This window comes from Arachis hypogaea, chromosome 2 (assembly GCF_003086295.3).
Source record: "Arachis hypogaea cultivar Tifrunner chromosome 2, arahy.Tifrunner.gnm2.J5K5, whole genome shotgun sequence".
Taxonomy (NCBI): domain Eukaryota; kingdom Viridiplantae; phylum Streptophyta; class Magnoliopsida; order Fabales; family Fabaceae; genus Arachis; species Arachis hypogaea.
In genome coordinates this window covers 49,234,053-49,253,039 of record NC_092037.1, presented here as the reverse complement: position 1 = coordinate 49,253,039, position 18,987 = coordinate 49,234,053, and the positions used below count along the sequence as shown (strand labels likewise).

The 18,987-nt window shown below is 37.6% G+C and overlaps 2 non-coding genes across 4 annotated transcripts; one reads left to right on the top strand and one right to left on the bottom strand.

Moving 5' to 3' along the window:
* Positions 1 to 3,883: 3,883 nt before the first annotated feature.
* Positions 3,884 to 3,987, bottom strand: LOC112763126 (small nucleolar RNA R71). Its single transcript, XR_003182825.1, has one exon. It is a non-coding gene; the product is annotated as a small nucleolar RNA R71 (small nucleolar RNA).
* An 11,726-nt stretch (positions 3,988 to 15,713) lies between these two features.
* LOC112743906 (uncharacterized) lies at positions 15,714 to 18,713 on the top strand. 3 transcript variants are annotated; one of them, XR_011872665.1, is made up of 6 exons: positions 15,714 to 16,295; positions 16,585 to 16,668; positions 16,766 to 16,940; positions 17,372 to 17,460; positions 17,574 to 17,801; positions 18,507 to 18,713. It is a non-coding gene; the product is annotated as an uncharacterized protein (transcript). The 3 variants fall into 3 exon arrangements; XR_003172506.3 differs by having other exon boundaries at positions 15,716 to 16,668; XR_003172503.3 differs by having other exon boundaries at positions 15,719 to 16,668; positions 16,766 to 16,858.
* Positions 18,714 to 18,987: the final 274 nt, after the last annotated feature.

Here is an 18,987-nt window from a genome sequence, read left to right as displayed (position 1 = left end):
TGTTTGGCTAGAGAGTTGTGATGGCTTGGGGCTGGAATTGTGCTAGAAGCACAATCTTCATGACGCGTACACGTCCCTGATGAGCGGATAATTTATACGCTTTTTGGCATTGTTTTTAGGTAGTTTTTAGTAAGTTCAAGCTACTTTTAGGGATGTTTTCATTAGTTTTTATGATAAATTCACATTTCTGGATTTTACTATGAGTTTGTGTGTTTTTCTGTGATTTCAGGTAAATTCTGGTTGAAATTGAGGGACTTGAGCAAAACTCTGAAAAAGGCTGACAAAAGGACTGCTGATGCTATTGGAATCTGACCTCCCTGCACTCGAAATGGATTTTCTGGAGCTACAGAACTCCAAATGGCGCGCTCTCAATGGCGTTAAAAGATAGACATCCAGAGCTTTCCAGCAATATATAATAGTCCATACTTTATTCGGAATTTGATGACGTAACTTGGCGTTGAACGCCAAGTACATGCTGCTGTCTGGAGTTAAACGCCAGAAACACGTCATGATCCGGAGTTGAACACCCAAAACACGTTATAACTTGGCGTTCAACTCCAAGAAAAGCCTCAGCTCGTGGATAGATCAAGCTCAGCCCAAACATACACCAAGTGGGCCCCGGAAGTGGATTTATGCATCAATTACTTACTCATATAAACCCTAGTAGCTAGTTTAGTATAAATAAGACTTTTTACCAGTGTATTAGTCGTCTTTTTGACCATGTTTCATCTTTGGTCTCAGTTTTGTTTTATTCTTCATCTTAAGAGGCTATTGACCACGTTTTAGGGGGCTGGCCATTCGGCCATGCCTGAACCTTTCACTTATGTATTTTCAACGGTGGAGTTTCTGCACACCATAGATTAAGGGTGTGGAGCTCTGCTGTACCTCAAGTTTCAATACAATTACTATTACTTTCTATTCAATTCTCTTTTATTCTTATTCCAAGATATACGTTGCACAACACTTTGATGAATGTGATGATCCATGACACTCATCATCATTCTCACCTATGAACGCGCGTGACTAACAACCACTTCCGTTCTACCTTAGGCCCGGCGCATATCTCTTAGATTTCCCAACAGAATATTCATGGTATAAGCTAGATAGATGGCGGCATTCATGGGGATCCGGAAAGTCTAACCTTGTCTGTGGTATTCCGAGTAGGATCCCGGGAATCCGAAAAGTCTAACCTTGTCTGTGGTATTCCGAGTAGGATTTCGGTATTGAATGACTGTGACGAGCTTCAAACTCCTGAAGGCTGGGCGTGATGACAAACGCAAAAGAATCAATGGATTTTACTCCAACCTGATTGAGAACCGACAGATGATTAGCCGTGCTGTGATAGAGCATTTAGACCATTTTCACTGAGAGGATGGGATGTAGCTATCAACAAGGGTGATGCCTCCAGATGATTAGCCGTGCAGTGACAGCGCATAGGACCATTTTCCCGAGAGGATTAAAAGTAGCCATTGATGATGGTGATGCCCTACATACAGCTTGCCATGGAAAGGAGTAAGAAGGATTGGATGAGAGCAATAAGAAAGTAGAGATTCGAAAGGATTCTAGCATCTCCACACGCCTATCTGAAATTCCCACTATTAATTTACATAAGTATTTCTATCCCTTTTTATTTTCTAATTATTATTAATTTTCGAAACCCATAACCATTTAATCTGCTTAACTGAGATTTACAAGGTGACCATAGCTTGCTTCATACCAACAATCTCTGTGGGATCGACCCTTACTCACGTAAGGTATTACTTGGATGACCCAGTACACTTGCTGGTTAAGTTGAATGAAGTTGTGATCATAAATTCCAATAGAGCCAATTTTTAAATCTCATGCAAATACAAAGAGGATCACAATTTTGTCCACCATGTTTTTGGCGCCGTTGCCGGAGATTGTTCGAGTTTGGACAACTGACGGTTCATCTTGTTGCTCAGATTAGGTAATTTTCTTTTCAAAAAACTTTTTTCAAAATTTTTCTTTTCTTTTTCGTTTTTCGAAAAAATCAATAAAAATCCAAAAAAATCATAAAATCATAAAAATCAAAACAATATTTTGTGTTTCTTGTTTGAGTCTTGAGTCAACTTTTAAGTTTGGTGTCAATTGCATGCTTTTTAAAATTTTTTCTTGCATTTTTCGAAAATTACATGCATTCATAGTGTTCTTCATGATCTTCAAGATGTTCTTGACAAGTCTTCTTGTTTGATCTTGATGTTTTCTTGTTTTGTGTTGTTTGTTGTTTTTCACATGCATTTTTCGTTTGTTAGAGTCCATGAATTAAAGATTTCTAAGTTTCGTGTCTTGCATGTTTTCTTTGCATCAAAAAATTTTTTCAAAATTATGTTCTTGATGTTCATCATGATCTTCAAAGTGTTCTTGGTGTTCATCTTGACATTCATAGTGTTCTTGCATGCATCATGAGTTTTGATTCATAATTTTCATGTTGTGAGTCATTTTTGTTGTTTTTCTCTCTCATCATTAAAAAAATTCAAAAAAATCAAAAAATATCTTTTCCTTATTTCCCTCCAAATTTTTGAAATTTTGGGTTGACTTGGTCAAAAATTTTTAAAAATTAGTTGTTTCTTACAAGTCAAGTCAAAAATTATATCTTTTTCATTGTTTTCTATTTCTCAAAAATTTCAAAATTCTTTTTCAAAATATTTTCAAAATCTTTTTCTTATCTTTATATCAGATTTTCGAAAATTAGCTAACATAATGTGATTGATTCAAAAATTTGAAGTTTGTTACTTTCTTGTTAAGAAAGGTTCAATCTTTAAGTTCTAGAATCTTATCTTGTAGTTTCTTGTTAGTGAAGTAAGTAATTTCAAATTTTTGAATTAAATCTTTTTATCTTTTATCTTATCTTTTTCAAAAATTTTATCTTTTTCAAAATTTGATTTCAAAATATCTTATCTAACTTCTTATCTTTTTATCTTTTTCAAATTTGATTTTAATATCTTTTTCAATCAACTAACTAACTTTTTGTTTGTTTCCTATCTTTTTCAAAACCAACTAACTACCTATCCCTCTCTAATTTTCGAAAATACTTCTCTCTTTTTCAAAAATTCTTTTCAATTGTTTTAAATTTTAATTTTAATTATATCTTATCTCTGATTTTCGAAAATCACTAACCACGTTTTCAAAATTATTTTCAAAATTCTCCCTCTCTTTTCTTATTCTATTTAATTATTTATTTACTAACACTTCTCTTCACCTCTCTTCATCTAAAAATCCGAACCCATTCTTCTTCGCTCTTATCCCCTTTCTTCTTCTACTAACATAAAGGAATCTCTATACTGTGACATAGAGGATTCCTCTTCTTTTCTTGTTTTCTTCTCTTTCATATGAGTAGGAACAGGGAAAAAGGCACTCTTGTTGAAATTGATCCTGAACCTGAAAGGACTCTGAAAAGGAAACTAAGAGAAACTAAATTACAATAATCCAGAAACAACCTTTCAGAAATTTTCGAACAAGAGAGGAGATGGCAGCCGAAAATAATACTAATGCAAGGAGAATGCTTGGTGACTTCACAAAGCCAACGTCCAAATTTGATGGAAGAAGCATCTCCATTCCTGCCATTGGAGCCAATAACTTTGAGCTGAAACCTCATCTAGTTGCCTTAATGCAACAAAACTGCAAGTTTTATGGACTTCCATCTGAAGATCATTATCAGTTTTTAACTGAGTTCTTGCAGATCTGTGAGACTGTAAAGACGAATGGAGTTGATCCTGAAGTCTACAGACTCATGCTTTTCCCTTTTGCTGTAAGAGACAGAGCTAGAATATGGTTGGATTCACAATCCAAGGATAGCCTGGACTCCTGGGATAAGCTGGTCACTGCCTTCTTAGATAAATTCTTTCCTCCTCAAAAGCTGAGCAAGCTTAGAGTGGATGTTCAAACCTTCAAACAAAAAGATGGTGAATCCCTCTATGAAGCTTGGGAAAGATACAAGCAGCTGACCAAAAGGTGCCCATCTGACATGTTTTCAGAATGGACCATATTAGATATATTCTATTATGGTCTATCTGAATTTTTGAAAATGTCATTGGACCATTATGCAGGTGGATCTATTCACCTAAAGAAAATGCCTGAAGAGGCTCAAGAACTCATTGACATGGTTGCAAACAACCAATTCATGTACACTTCTGAGAGGAATTCCATGAATAATGGGATACCTCAGAAGAAAGGAATTCTTGAAACTGATGCTCTGAATGCCATATTGGCTCAGAACAAAGTGTTGACTCAACAGGTCAACATGATCTCTCAAAACCTGAATGGATGGCAACATGCATCCAACAGTACTAAAGAGGCAGCTTCTGAAGAAGCTTATGATCATGAGAACCCTGCCATGGCAGAGGTTAATTACATGAGTGAACCTTATGGAAATACCTATAACTCATCATGGAGAAATCATCCAAATTTATCATGGAAGGATCACCAAAAGCCTCAACAAGGCTTTAACAATGGTGGACGCAACAGGCTGAGCAATAGCAAGCCTTTTCCATCATCTTCTCAGCAACAGACAGAGAATTCTAAACAAAACACTTCTAATTTAGCCAATCTAGTCTCTGATCTGTCAAAAGCCACTTTTAGTTTTATGAGTGAAACAAGATCCTCCATCAGAAATCTGGAGGCACAAGTGGGCCAGCTGAGTAAGAAAGTCATTGAAACTCCTCCCAGTATTCTCCCAAGCAATACAGAAGAGAATCCAAAAGGAGAGTGCAAGGCCATTGATGTGATCAATATGGCCGAATGCACAAGGGAGGAGGAGGACGAAAATCCTAGTGAGGAAGATCTCCTGGGACGTCCCTCAAGCAAGAAGGAATTTCCTATTAAGGATCCAAAGGAATCTGAGGCTCATATAGAGACCATAGAGATTCTATTAAATCTCCTTCTGCCATTCATGAGCTCTGAAGACTATTCTTCCTCTGAAGAGGATGAAGATGTGACTGGAGAGCAAGTTGCTCAATATTTAGGAGCTATCATGAAGCTGAATGCCAAGTTGTTTGGTAATGAGACTTGGGAAAGTGAACCTCCCTTGCTCCTTAATGAACTAGATACCTGGATTCAGCAAACTCTACCTCAAAAGAAACAAGATCCTGGAAAGTTTATAATACCTTGTACCATAGGCACCATGACCTTTGAAAAAGCTCTATGTGATCTAGGGTCAGGGATAAATCTTATGCCACTCTCTGTAATGGAGAAGTTGGGGATCATTGAGGTACAACCTGCCTTGCTCTCATTACAATTGGCAGACAAGTCATTGAGACAAGCTTATGGAATAGTGGAGGACGTGTTAGTAAAGGTTGAAGGCCTTTACATCCCTGCTGATTTCATAATCTTAGACACTAGGAAGGAAGAGGATAAATGCATCATCCTTGGAAGACCTTTCCTAGCTACAGCAGGAGCTGTGATAGATGTCAACAGAGGCGAAATAGTCCTTCAATTGAATGGGGACTACCTTGTGTTTAAAGCACATGGCCATCCCTCTGTGACAAAAGAGAGTAAGCATGAAGAGCTTCTCTCAGTTCAGAGTCAAGAAGAGCCCCCACAGTCAAACTCTAAGTTTGGTGTTGGGAGGCCACAACCAAACTCTAAGTTTGGTGTTAAGACCCCATATCCAAACTCTATGTTGGGAGTTGGGACTATACAACATTGACCTGATCACCTTTGTGGCTCCATGAGAGCCACTGTCAAGCTATTGACATTAAAGAAGCGCTTGTTGGGAGGCAACCCAATTTTATTTATCTAATTTTTATTTTATTCTATTGTTATTTTGTTTTTTTTAGGTACATGATCATGTGGAGTCACGAAAAAAAATATAAAAATTAAAAATAGAATAAAAAAACAACAGAAGAAAAATCACACCCTGAAGGAAGCACAGAATGGCGTTCAACGCCAGTAAGGAGCATCTGGCTGGCATTCAACGCCAGAACAGAGCATGAAACTGGCGTTGAATGCCAGAAACAAGCAACATTCTGGCGCTGAACGCCAGGAATGTGCCTAGAGGAAAAGCTGGCGCTGAACGCCAGTAACAAGCATGAAACTGGCGTTCAACGCCAGAAACATGCTTTACATGGGCGTTGAACACCCAGAACGTGCACCACTCAGCGTTTAAACACCAGAATGGTGTGCAAAGGCATTTTACATGCCTATTTGGTGCAGGGATGGAATTCCTTGACACCTCTGGATCTGTGGACCCCACAGGATCACCTCAGGATCTGTGGACCCCACAGGATCCCCACCTAACATATTCCCACCTTACCTCCTAATCCTATTTTACTCTTCCCCATGTCACACTTCCCAAAAACCCTTCACCAATCACCTCAATCTCTCTTCCTAATCACCTATTCACCACTCACATCCATCCACTCTTCCCTATAAACCCCACCTACCTTCAAAATTCAAAAACATTTCCCCCCTAATCCCACCCTAAATGGCCGAACCTACCCTCTCCCCTCTCCCTATATAAACCCCTCCATTCCACTCCATTTTCACACAACACTATCCCCTCTACTATACCTTGGCCGAATCCATCTCCCATCACTCTCCTCTATTTTCTTCTTCTTCTTCTCTTCTTTCTTCTCTTGCTTGAGGGCGAGCAATATTTTAAGTTTGGTGTGGTAAAAGCATAAGCTTTTTGTTTTTCCATTACCATCAGTGGCACTTAAGGCCAGAGAATCCTCTAGAAAAGGAAAAGGGAAGACAAAAGCTTCCACCTCCGAGTCATGGGAGATGGAAAGATTCATCTCCAAAAGCCATCAAGATCACTTCTATGATGTTGTGGCAAAGAAGAAGGTGATCCTTGAGGTCCCTTTCAAGCTCAAGAAAAATGAGTCCGGAGATCCGACATGAGATCCGAAGAAGAGGTTGGGAAGTCCTAACCAACCCCATGCAACAGGTCAGAATCTTAATGGTACAAGAGTTCTATGCCAATGCCTGGATCACTAGGAACCATGATCAAAGTATGAACCTGAGTCCAAAGAATTATCTCATAATGGTTCGGGGGAAATACTTAGATTTTAGTCTGGAAAATGTGAGGTTGGCATTCCACTTGCCCATGATGCAAGGAGATGAACGCCCCTACACTAGAAGGGTCAACTTTAATCAAAGGTTGGACCAAGTCCTTACGGACATATGTGTGGAAGGAGCTCAATGGAAGAGAGACTCCAAAGGCAAGCTAGTTCAACTAAGAAGACTGGACCTCAAGCCTGTGACTAGAGGATGGTTGGAGTTCATTCAACACTCCATCATTCCCACTAGCAACTGATCTGAAGTTACTGTGGATCGGGCCATCATGATTCATAGCATCATGATTGGAGAGGAAGTAGAAGTTCATGAGGTCATCTCCAACGAAATCTACAAAATAGCCGACAAGCCCTCCACCATGGCAAGGCTAGCTTTTCCTCACCTTATTTGCCATCTATGTTACTCAGCTGGAGTTATCCTAGAAGGAGACATCCTCATTGAAGAGGATAAGCCCATCACCAAGAAGAGGATGGAGCAAGCAAGAGAGACCCTTCACGGTTCTCAAGAGATGCATGAGGAAGCTCATCATCAAGAAATCCCTGAGATGCCTCAAGGGATGCACTTTCCTCCCAACAACTATTGGGAACAACTCAACACTTCCTTAGAAGATTTAAGCCACAATGTGGAACAATTAAAGGTGGAACATGATGAGCACTCCATCATTCTCCATGAAATAAGAGAAGATCAAAGAGCAATGAGGGAGGAGCAACAAAGGCAAGGAAGGGACATAGAAGAGCTTAAGGACATTGTTAGTCCTTCAAGAAGAAGACGCCACTAAGGTGGATTCATTCCTTGTTCTTATTTCTTTCTGCTTTTCAGTTTTTATGTTGTATGTTTATCTATGTTTTGTGTCTCTACTTCATGATCATTAGTAGTTAGTAACTATGTCTTAAAGTTATGAATAAATTCCATTAATCCCTCACCTCTCTTAAATGAAAAATGTTTTAAATTCAAAAGAACAAGAAGTACATGAAAGAACAAGGCTTGCAAAAAAAAAAAAAAAAGAGAAAAATGGCGAAAAAAAATAGAAAGAAAAAGAAAAAGCAAGCAGAAAAAGCCAATAGCCCTTAAAACCAAAAGGCAAGGGTAAAAAGGATCCAAGGCTTTGAGCATCAATGGATAGGAGGGCCCAAGGAAATAAAATCCAGGCCTAAGCGGCTAAATCAAGCTGTCCCTAACCATGTGCTTGTGTCATGAAGGTCCAAGTGAAAAGCTTGAGACTGAGTGGTTAAAGTCGTGATCCAAAGCAAAAGAGTGTGCTTAAGAGCTCTGGACACCACTAACTGGGGACTCTAGCAAAGCTGAGTCACAATCTGAAAAGGTTCACCCAGTTATGTGTCTGTGGCATTTATGTATCCGGTGGTAATACTGGAAAACAAAGTGCTTAGGGCCACGGCCAAGACTCATAAGTAGCTGTGTTCAAGAATCAACATACTTAACTAGGAAAGTCAATAACACTATCCAAAATTCTAAGTTCCTAGAGAAGCCAATCATTCTAAACTTCAAAGGAAAAAGTGAGATGCCAAAACTGTTCAGAAGCAAAAAGCTACAAGTCCAGCTCATCTAATTAGAATTAATATTCATTGATATTTTGGAATTTATAGTATATTCTCTTCTTTTTATCCTATTTGATTTTCAGTTGCTTGGGGACAAGCAACAATTTAAGTTTGGTGTTGTGATGAGCGGATAATTTATACGCTCTCAACGGCGTTAAAAGGTAGACATCCAGAGCTTTCCAGCAATATATAATAGTCCATACTTTATTCGGAATTTGATGACGTAACTTGGCGTTGAACGCCAAGTACATGCTGCTGTCTGGAGTTAAACGCCAGAAACACGTCATGATCTGGAGTTGAACGCCCAAAGCACGTTATAACTTGGCGTTCAACTCCAAGAAAAGCCTTAGCTCGTGGATAGATCAAGCTCAGCCCAAACATACACCAAGTGGGCCCCGGAAGTGGATTTATGCATCAATTACTTACTCATATAAACCCTAGTAGCTAGTTTAGTATAAATAAGACTTTTTACTAGTGTATTAGTCGTCTTTTTGACCACGTTTCATCTTTGGTCTCAGTTTTGTTTTATTCTTCATCTTAAGAGGCTATTGACCACGTTTTAGGGGGCTGGCCATTCGGCCATGCCTGAACCTTTCACTTATGTATTCTCAACGGTGGAGTTTCTGCACACCATAGATTAAGGGTGTGGAGCTCTGCTGTACCTCAAGTTTCAATACAATTACTATTACTTTCTATTCAATTCTCTTTTATTCTTATTCCAAGATATACGTTGCACAACACTTTGATGAATGTGATGATCCGTGACACTCATCATCATTCTCACCTATGAATGCGCGTGACTGACAACCACTTCCGTTCTACCTTAGGCCGGGCGCATATCTCTTAGATTCCCCAACAGAATCTTCGTGGTATAAGCTAGATAGATGGCGGCATTCATGGGGATCCGGAAAGTATAACCTTGTCTGTGGTATTCCGAGTAGGATCCCGGGAATCCGGAAAGTCTAACCTTGTCTGTGGTATTCCGAGTAGGATTTCGGTATTGAATGACTGTGACGAGCTTCAAACTCCTAAAGGCTGGGCGTGATGACAAACGCAAGAGAATTAATGGATTCTACTCCAACCTGATTGAGAACTGACAGATTATTAGCCGTGTTGTGACAGAGCATTTGGACCATTTTCACTGAGAGGATGGGATGTAGCCATCAACAAGGGTGATGCCTCTAGACGATTAGCCGTGCAGTGACAGCGCATAGGACCATTTTCCCGAGAGGATTAAAAGTAGCCATTGATGATGGTGATGCCCTACATACAGCTTGCCATGGAAAAGAGTAAGAAGGATTGGATGAGAGCAATAAGAAACTAGAGATTCGAAAGGATTCTAGCATCTCCACACGCCTATCTGAAATTCCCACTATTGATTTACATAAGTATTTCTATCCCTTTTTATTTTCTAATTATTATTAATTTTTGAAACCCATAACCATTTAATCTGCTTAACTGAGATTTACAAGGTGAACATAGCTTGCTTCATACAAACAATCTCTGTGGGATCGACCCTTACTCACGTAAGGTATTACTTGGATGACCTAGTACACTTGCTGGTTAAGTTGAATGAAGTTGTGATCATAAATTCCAATAGAGCCAATTTTTAAATCTCATGCAAATACAAAGAGGATCATAATTTTGTCCACCAGTCCCTAATGCGTGCGCATCATTTTCACTTTGTCCCCATCCATGCGTGCGCGTACCTGTCTATCTAGCCCTCATGCGCATCAACCCAAGAGTTGTGCGTGCGCGGGGCTGCCTTCGCACGATTTGCACAAACTGAGAGCACGCGTACGCGTCCTAGACGCTTACGCATCACTTGAACTTTCTGCGACCCACGCGTATGCGTGCCGTACGCGTGTGCGTCGCACACACCGCCTCACTTGCCCAGCGCGCCGCCCTATCTTCGTTCTCTCTCCCTCCCAAATCCTAATTCTCTCTTGTTCTTTTATCCTTTTATTCTTCTTTTATCATACTATTTGTTTTTTTTTCGTGTATCTTTTTATGTCCCTCTCTGTGTTCAGTTCTTCTTTGCTTGAGGAAAGCAAACCTTTAAGTTTGGTGTTGATGCTTCGCTTATGGCTTTTCTGTTTATTTTTATGGTACCAAAGGGAGGTGAATCATCTTCACTGAGGAGCATGGCCTGAAGAATAAAATGGCCACTAGGATAATTGAGGTGGTTGAATTCCTTTCATTCTATATTCCTTCCTGCCCTTATTATGTTATGTTTCGGTTTTCTGCTATTTTGTTTTAGTTATTGCATGATCATTTGTTATTTCAATTCCTAAGTTTCAGTTTATTTTGCTATTTTTTTTATTCTATTATTTGCTTTAATGTTGAAAGGTGTCTCATGTATTGCCCACTGAGCTTGAAATCAAAAAGGAATAAGAAAAGATGTAGTGCATGAGAAATTGGGTTTAATTTTAAGAGTAATCTCATTTATCCAAATGTGGTGGTATTTTCTGTGACTCTGAATGCATGACATGAACAGTGCATATTTAAATTTGAATTAAAGAATGTTGATGCACAAGGAACAGGAATCTAGAGAACTATTATGAATTCTCTGCAATAAGTGAAAGTTTAATCCTTCAAGCAGAAGAAACAGCAAAAGAAAAATAAAAGCAAGGTCCAAGGCTCTGAGCATCAATGACTAGGGAGGTCAGACATGATTAAAATCTCAAAGAGTTGTTTTCCTAGTCATTTGCTTATGGTGTGATTGTGTCAAGTAATCCTTGAGACAGAACACTAAGAGTCGAGATCAATTGCATTTAACAGAGTATGCCAAAGGCTTTGAGCAATGCCAAAGGCTTTGAGCATCACTGTCTGGGAGTAACTGAAAGAAAAATCAGAATAAAGAGAGTTCCCCAGTTAAGTGTTTGTGGTGTTTTTGTGTCAAGTGAAGCTTGAGACAAAACATTTAAAGTCACGGCTAGGCTCAGGGTGCAAAGGACCAAAGAGAAGAGAATCAAAGGAAATTTGCTGTATTCAAGGATTAAATTGAAGTACAAAAGATTAGAGAATTCATAATATTATCCAAATTCTAATTCCGAATGACAGTAACATCCTTCTGATTCAAAGGAGAGTGAGATGCCAAATCTATTCAGGATAGTAGTTGTAAACCCCACTATAAGAAGAGACATGAGCTTAATCAAACTCTCATTCTCATGAAAATTCACATCATAAGCCTATATTAGTTTTGGTTGCTTGAGGACAGGTAGCAATTCAAGTTTGGTGTTGTGATGCGTGAGCATCTTTCCTATCTTTTCCTAGTGAATTTGCATTTAATTTGTTGAGTTTAATCAAGAATTAATTATCTTTTAGCCACTATTGATGCTACTTTGATTCTTGTGCAATTCTATTTATTTTAGATAGCATTCGGCTGGATTTGATGGAGTTTTTGCAAAAGAAGAGATGAAGGCGAATGATGCCGTCAACCCTGACCTCTCTACACTCAAACCTAAATAACTCGAGCTACAAAGGTCCAATTGACATGATTTTAGAGGCGATGGAAAGCTAACTTCCAGAGCTTTCCAACAATGTATAATGGTTTATACTTCTTCTCCTAACTCGCTGCCAAGGCTGCGGCTAACTTGAGATTTCTCAAGTTAAGCGCAATGCACAACAACAACACGCAAGATTGGTTCTGCCCACTTCAAGTTAGGCACACTAAAGCCCAAGTTAGGCACAACTTCTCTCAACTAAACTCCAACTCATGCTGCCAAGCCCAAGTTAGGCATGGATCCTAGTGATGCCAAGTGGTCCCCATGTTACAATGCGAAGATCTTTAATTAATTCTGATTTAAATTTAAATTTTATTTTTAAAATAGGAAAAGATATTATTTTAATTTTAGAAATTAGATTTTAAATTAATTAGGATTAGATATAAAAGAGAGAAAAAACTTCTCTTCTGGGGGATTAATTCTATTCCGTTTTCATAATGTAAATTACAGTTTACCTGAATCCTAGTTTTCCTCTCTGAACCATGAGCAACTAAACCTCCACTGTTAAGGTTAGGAGCTTTGTCTATTTGTATGGATTGATTCTATTATTTTTCTATTTTAATTCATGTACTGATTTATAATTTAAGAGTTGTTTTCGTTCTTTATCTTATGAATTTGGGTGGAAAAGCTCTTTACTTGAACAACAGCTTGAAAATAATTTCTCCTAAATTCTAATTATTTGGATTTAACGGGATACGTGACATATAATCTTCTTATATTTGGATAATTAGGATCTCTGTGGCATATAAACTAGAATTGAATTTCACCATCTAATTGGAATTAATTGACCAATGAATTGGCGGTTGATGAGAATTAGAGGAGACTAGAAAGGTCTAAGGAATTAGGGTCTAGTCACATATAGTTTGCCATGAATTAAATCTTGCATGATTAAAATAGTTAGCAAGAAAAGTCAATCCGGAAAATAGATAACTCTGAAGCCTTAACTGTTTCTCCATCTATTATTCACAACTAATTTACTGCTTGCTTGTTTAATTCTCTGATTCATTGTTTAATGCGTTTGAACCTTCAAACACTATTTTCTGCTTGTCTAACTAAGTAAATTAATCGACCATTGTTGCTTAGTCCATCATTTCTCGTGGGATCGACCCTGACGTACCTGAGGTATTACTTGGTACGACCCAGTGCACTTGCCGGTTAGTTTGTGGGTTATAAATTCCATACCAAGGGCTAATCCACAATCTCGTTGGGGACAAGGGAACTTCTGTTTAGCCGAGATTTGGTGCGATTAGGGCCTTTGTGGTATAAACTAGAATCATAAAGCTTCATTCTCCGATCCGGAAGATTTGACCTTGTCTGTGGCATTTTGAGTATGATCACCAGAGATTGAATTGCTAGAGCTTCACCCTCGTTCAGATTGAATGACCATTAGCGTGGCATTTGATCTGGATCAGAGGAGATTACTGACCATTAGCGTAGCGTTAATCACTTACAGCTTGCCATGGAATGAATCATTCATTTTTGGAAGAGACAATAAGAAAAGTTAATCCAGAAAGAAAAGGCATCTCCAAAGCCTTAACTAATTTCTCACTATTGTTTCTTCGTTATTTCCGTATTGCTTTCTATTTATTTTATGCACATTCAACAACAACTAATCAACTTTCTATTCGCCTGACTAAGATCTGCAGGATAACCACTGTTTGCTCAGTTCAGCAATCCTCGTGGGACTGACCCTCACTCATCAGAGGTATTACTTGGATGACCCGGTCCACTTGCCGGTTAAGTTGTGCGGAGTTCTAAATTTTGTGGACCAAATTTTTGGCACCATTGCCGGGGATTGTTCGAGATTGACAAACTAACGGTTGTCTTGTTCCTTAGATCAGGTATTTTTTACCTCTTTTTCTTTTGTTTGTGTTCATTATGTCTTTGTTTCTTTTTAAACTTTTTCGAACTTTCTTGTTTATTTTTCAAACTTTTTACCTCCTTTTGGTTTTCCTTTCTTGAAATTTTCGAAAAGTGTTCTCACTACAACATTTTGGGTCTATGGCCACGGTTTTTTTGGTCACGGTAAAAAACCGTGACCATAGACCCTCTATGGTCACGGTTTTTTAGGGTGACCAAAAAAAAAGCTATGGTCACGGTTTTTTTGGAAAGGGTGACCATAGAGTACCTATGGTCACGGTTTTTTAAAAAAGGGTGGCCTAAAAGGGTCTATGGTCACGGTTTTGAGGGGTGACCTAAAGGGATCTATGGTCACGGTTTTTTACAGTGACCAAAAAGGGTCTATGGTCACGGTTTTTCAAAAAAGGGTGACCTAAAAGGGTCTATGGTCACGGTTTTGGGTGGTGGCCTAAAGGGGTCTATGGTCACGGTTTTGGGGGGTGGCCTAAAAGGGTCTATGGTCACGGTTTTGGGGGTGACCTAAAGGGGTCTATGGTCACGGTTTTTTACAGTGACCAAAAATGGGCTATGGTCACGGTTTTTCAAAAAAGGGTGACCTAAAAAGGTCTATGGTCACGGTTTTGGGGGGTGACCTAAAGGGGTCTATGGTCACGGTTTTGAGGGTGGCCTAAAAGGGTCTATGGTCACGGTTTGGGGGGTGGCCTAAAGGGGTCTATGGTCACGGTTTTAGGGGTGACCTAAAGGGATCTATGGTCACGGTTTTTTACAGTGACCAAAAAGGGGCTATGGTCACGGTTTTTGAAAAAAGGTGACCTAAAAGGGTCTATGGTCACGGTTTTGAGGGGTGACCTAAAAAGGTCTATGGTCAAAGTTTTGGGGTGACCTAAAGGTGTCTATGGTCATGGTTTTTTACAGTGACAAAAAAGTGCCTATGGTCACGGTTTTGCAAAAGGGTGGCCTAAAAGGGTCTATGGTCACGGTTTTGGAGGGTAACGTAAAGGAGTCTATGATCGCAGTTTTAATCATTTGAGTTTAAATTAATGAAGATTTTTATATATTTTTATAATTTTAAATAATTTACCTTTTAAAAATTTTAATAATTAAAAACTAATAATAATTTTATATAATTTATTTTAAATATTAAAATTTTAAATTTAATTTTATAAATAAAAAATTAAGTTAAATACTATTAATTTTAAATTAAAAATTATTTAAAACATAAAACTAAGTAATAGTTGACAAAAAATATTATATTTTTAAAATAATTTAAATAAATTATGATTGATTTTCAATTATTATTCTACTTTTTAATTTTACTAAATTTTTTACATTACTTTAATTTTAACCCTAACCTTAAGCCTAATTACTATTTAAGAATATTTTTATAACTAAACTAAGTTTTGATAATTTGAATTTAAATTAATTTAAATTTAAAAATTTTAATAATTAAAAAATTTAAATTGATATCTTCAAATTTAATATTTTATAAGTTGTGATTAGTAAATTTATTTTATAATTTAAATTAAAAATAATTATTTAAACTCAATAATATATTAATAAATAAAATTATATGTTTTAAAATTAATTTTTAAAATATTATATTTAAATTTTAAATTATTAATCTATCTTAAATGTTTTATAAAATTATTATATTACTCATATATATTTTATCCTAATACTAAATTCCCAAATCACAATTTAACATTACCCTACTATCACAAAATTCCTAATTGATACCCTAATTTCACAAATAGCACAATGCATACGTTCAGAGAAAAGGAAAGAAACGAGAAGCAGAGGGGAAACGGGAAGAAGAAGAGAAGCGGAGAGGAAGGGAGTCGTCGCGCCTTGCCAGCTCATCGCCGCGCCTTGCCCGCTCGTCGCCGCGCCTTGCCCGCCCGTCGCGGCCGTTCCGTGGAGTCCGCCTTGGTCCCGGTTGAACAGGGATGAAGGAGAGGCGTCGAGAGAGAGACGTGATGGAGGTCAGAAGGAGGAGCTGCCATCACTGCCGTCCCGTCCATGGAGCCGCCTTCGCGTCGCCGTCGTGCTTCGAGGTCATCGCTCTGTGTCACTGAGAGAAGCCCGAGATGGAGATGAGGGAGACGTGAGCCAAGGACTGCGACGAGGAGGAAAAGCCGCCGTCACCTTCACTGGAGCCGCGATCGCTGTCACCGTTCTGCCTTTCCCTGAGCCGCTAATACCACCATATTCTTCCAATTCCATTCCTGTTCCGTGAGAGTTGGCTACTGCAGTTTCTGTTTTGGGGTTTTCCACCATTGAAGCTACCATCAACAGCGCCACTCTCCATTTTGATTCCAATTCTGTAATTCGAAAACCTGTAATGTTCTCTACCCTTAATTTTGCTGCATTTTGTTTATCTCTGCATTCTTATTTTGATTCCATTAGTAAGCACCTCTGTCTTAGTATCGCTGAGTTCTGCTTAAATGGTTGAAATTGTCACTGCTGCGGGCATAATCAAAGTTGGTGCCGCTGCTGGAGTTGGGTTTAAAGAATAGTTGGAGGGCTGAATACTTCTGCAATAAATAATTCATGTCAATGCTATTTCCTGTGCTTGCCAAATTGGTTTTGTTGATAAACAGTTGTTGAGTTTATTTGCATGTTTCTAGGCTCAACGTGCAGGTTGCCTGTTGAAGAAAATTCTGCAAGTCATTGGGTTGCGTGTTTCACATCAAGCAGAAAGCATAAAAAATGTAAAATTAACTTTATATGTTCATTGCCTCCCTAGAGAATTCAAGTTTTTCAGTTATCCTTGAAGAATGACTGTTTTACTATGTTGCATATATGAAGCAAAACAATATTTTCAAGGCTCATGAGGAGAAGTACCAATCAAGAATAAATGCACTTGAAACTCTTGCGGCTGGGGCCACTGAAGAGAATAAGGTAGTTTCTTTGTTGATTGAGCTGGGGGTGTGGAACGTTGCTATAGGGAATAGAAATGCATATGAGTTCTGTTGCTGAGAAGGTATTTCTTTATAGATCCTCATTTTTGTTAGAAGTTAAAACTTGAAGTTGTTATTTTCAGCATGATTAAGTAGCTCATTTTTATGCAGTTCTGTGAATATAATCTTAGTGTTATTAACTGATTTTTCTGTTGAATATTCCAAAAAATCCAAGTTAAGTCTTCCTCTCATGAAAATCCTTAAGGAAAATTTTATGGGGACTCATACTCCTGAACCAGAATTAATGAAAATTTTATGCTGCTCTTCTTCTCTTCATTCTCATCACTCTTTTCTAAATTTACCTGCTTTAATTTGTTCTTTGATCCTATCATGTTCATATGCTATAGAGAATTGATTAATTAATTAATTGTGTGTAGTTAATATTGATCTTCTTGTTAATGAAGAGTAGATTAATTGATCATTTCTACCATTGACATTTTTCTTGGTTTTGTAGATCTGTGATCTGGTTGCTGTTGCTAGGTTTTTAAATGCAACTCTCATAATTCCTGAAATTCAAGAAAGTACTTGCTCAAAAGGAATTAGGTATATGTGGCTAAGTATCTGCATTCATTACCGTGCCGTTGGGATTTATATATTAATATTTTCTTAATAATATATTCATATACACAATTTATGTTGTCTTACTATTTTTTCAGCTCTAAGTTCAATAGCTTTTCCTATATCTACAATGTTTGATCAGTTCATAGCCTAAAGCAATCTAAGTTCTGCCAGAAGGTCTGATGGAAAGGAGAAGAAAAAATGAAATTCCTTCATTTAAGACTACAAGTTCTGCTTCTCCAGACTTTTACCTGGATCAAATTTTACCAAAGCTAAAGCAATCAAAGGTTATCGGATTAATTATTACAAATGGTGGGGCTCTGCAGGTATTACATATTACATTGTTCTGAAATTGTTAATTAAAGCCATTGTTGTGGTCTTGTGGATTCTGTGCTTGTTATACTTTAGGACTTCTATACCTGTCATGGACTTAAATACATATACTTTAGCATCACTCTTATGAAAACTAAAGAAGTTGGAATAAGTTAATATATGTGCAGTAGAGGGGATGTAGTTTTTTAAGTATTTTACCTTTGCTGAAAACCTTCATTGCCAAAGAATCATGTGTTGTTCTATTTTTGTTGAGCTTAAAGCTTCCTAGGTACCCACACTTTTTACTCATGATGTCTCAATTGCTTGTCACTTGGTATTTTTTTGAGAACTTAATTGTCGGTTATTATAACAACTATCTCTATATGAATATTTGCCAAGGTTTACTTGCTGGTGATTTGTAACATTATTTAAAAATGAATCCCACCTTTTATGTGCCAACTAATTATTAAATTAATAGTATTTAGTGATCACTGATTAGCACATAATTCGAACTTGGAATGGAAGTGAAAAATGAATTCAAATAAAGAAAAAGGAGTTTGACTCGGAAGAAAATTCAGCATATTAAAATAATGGTTGTGAATAATTCTTGAGTGTTGCTGTGGATGAATGTTTCCCTTCTTTTGCTGCATATGTACTGCATCATTAAAAGCATTTTTGCTCTGTTCTAACATGTTTATTTTTTTTTTGCGTGCAGGAAGACATGATGTGATAAAGAAAATATGTTCCATACAAATATCACATGGGATGGGTCTTACAAATGACCTTAGTTATGTAAATGTAATATTTTGATGTGTTATGTACTTTTTGAGATACATGTAATTGAAAAAATTACACTCTATTTTGATTTGTGTTGTTTAGCCTAAAAATTAAACATATCTATCTTATAATGAAATTTTTATGATTTAGATTTGTTGAATTTATTATTTTTAGATTTATTTTGTGATTATTATCATTTTGGAATGTGATTATAATTTAAAAAAATTGAATCTCATAAATAACAACAGGCTATAGTCACCGTTTTGGAAAACCGTGACCATAGAGGCTATGGCCACGGTGAAAAACTGTGACCATAGATAAGGTTATGGTCACGGTTTTAAGGGGGTGACCAGAGATAAAAGCTATAGTCACGGTCTTTGGGGGGGTGACCATAGAGGCTATGGTCACGGCAAAAAACCGTGG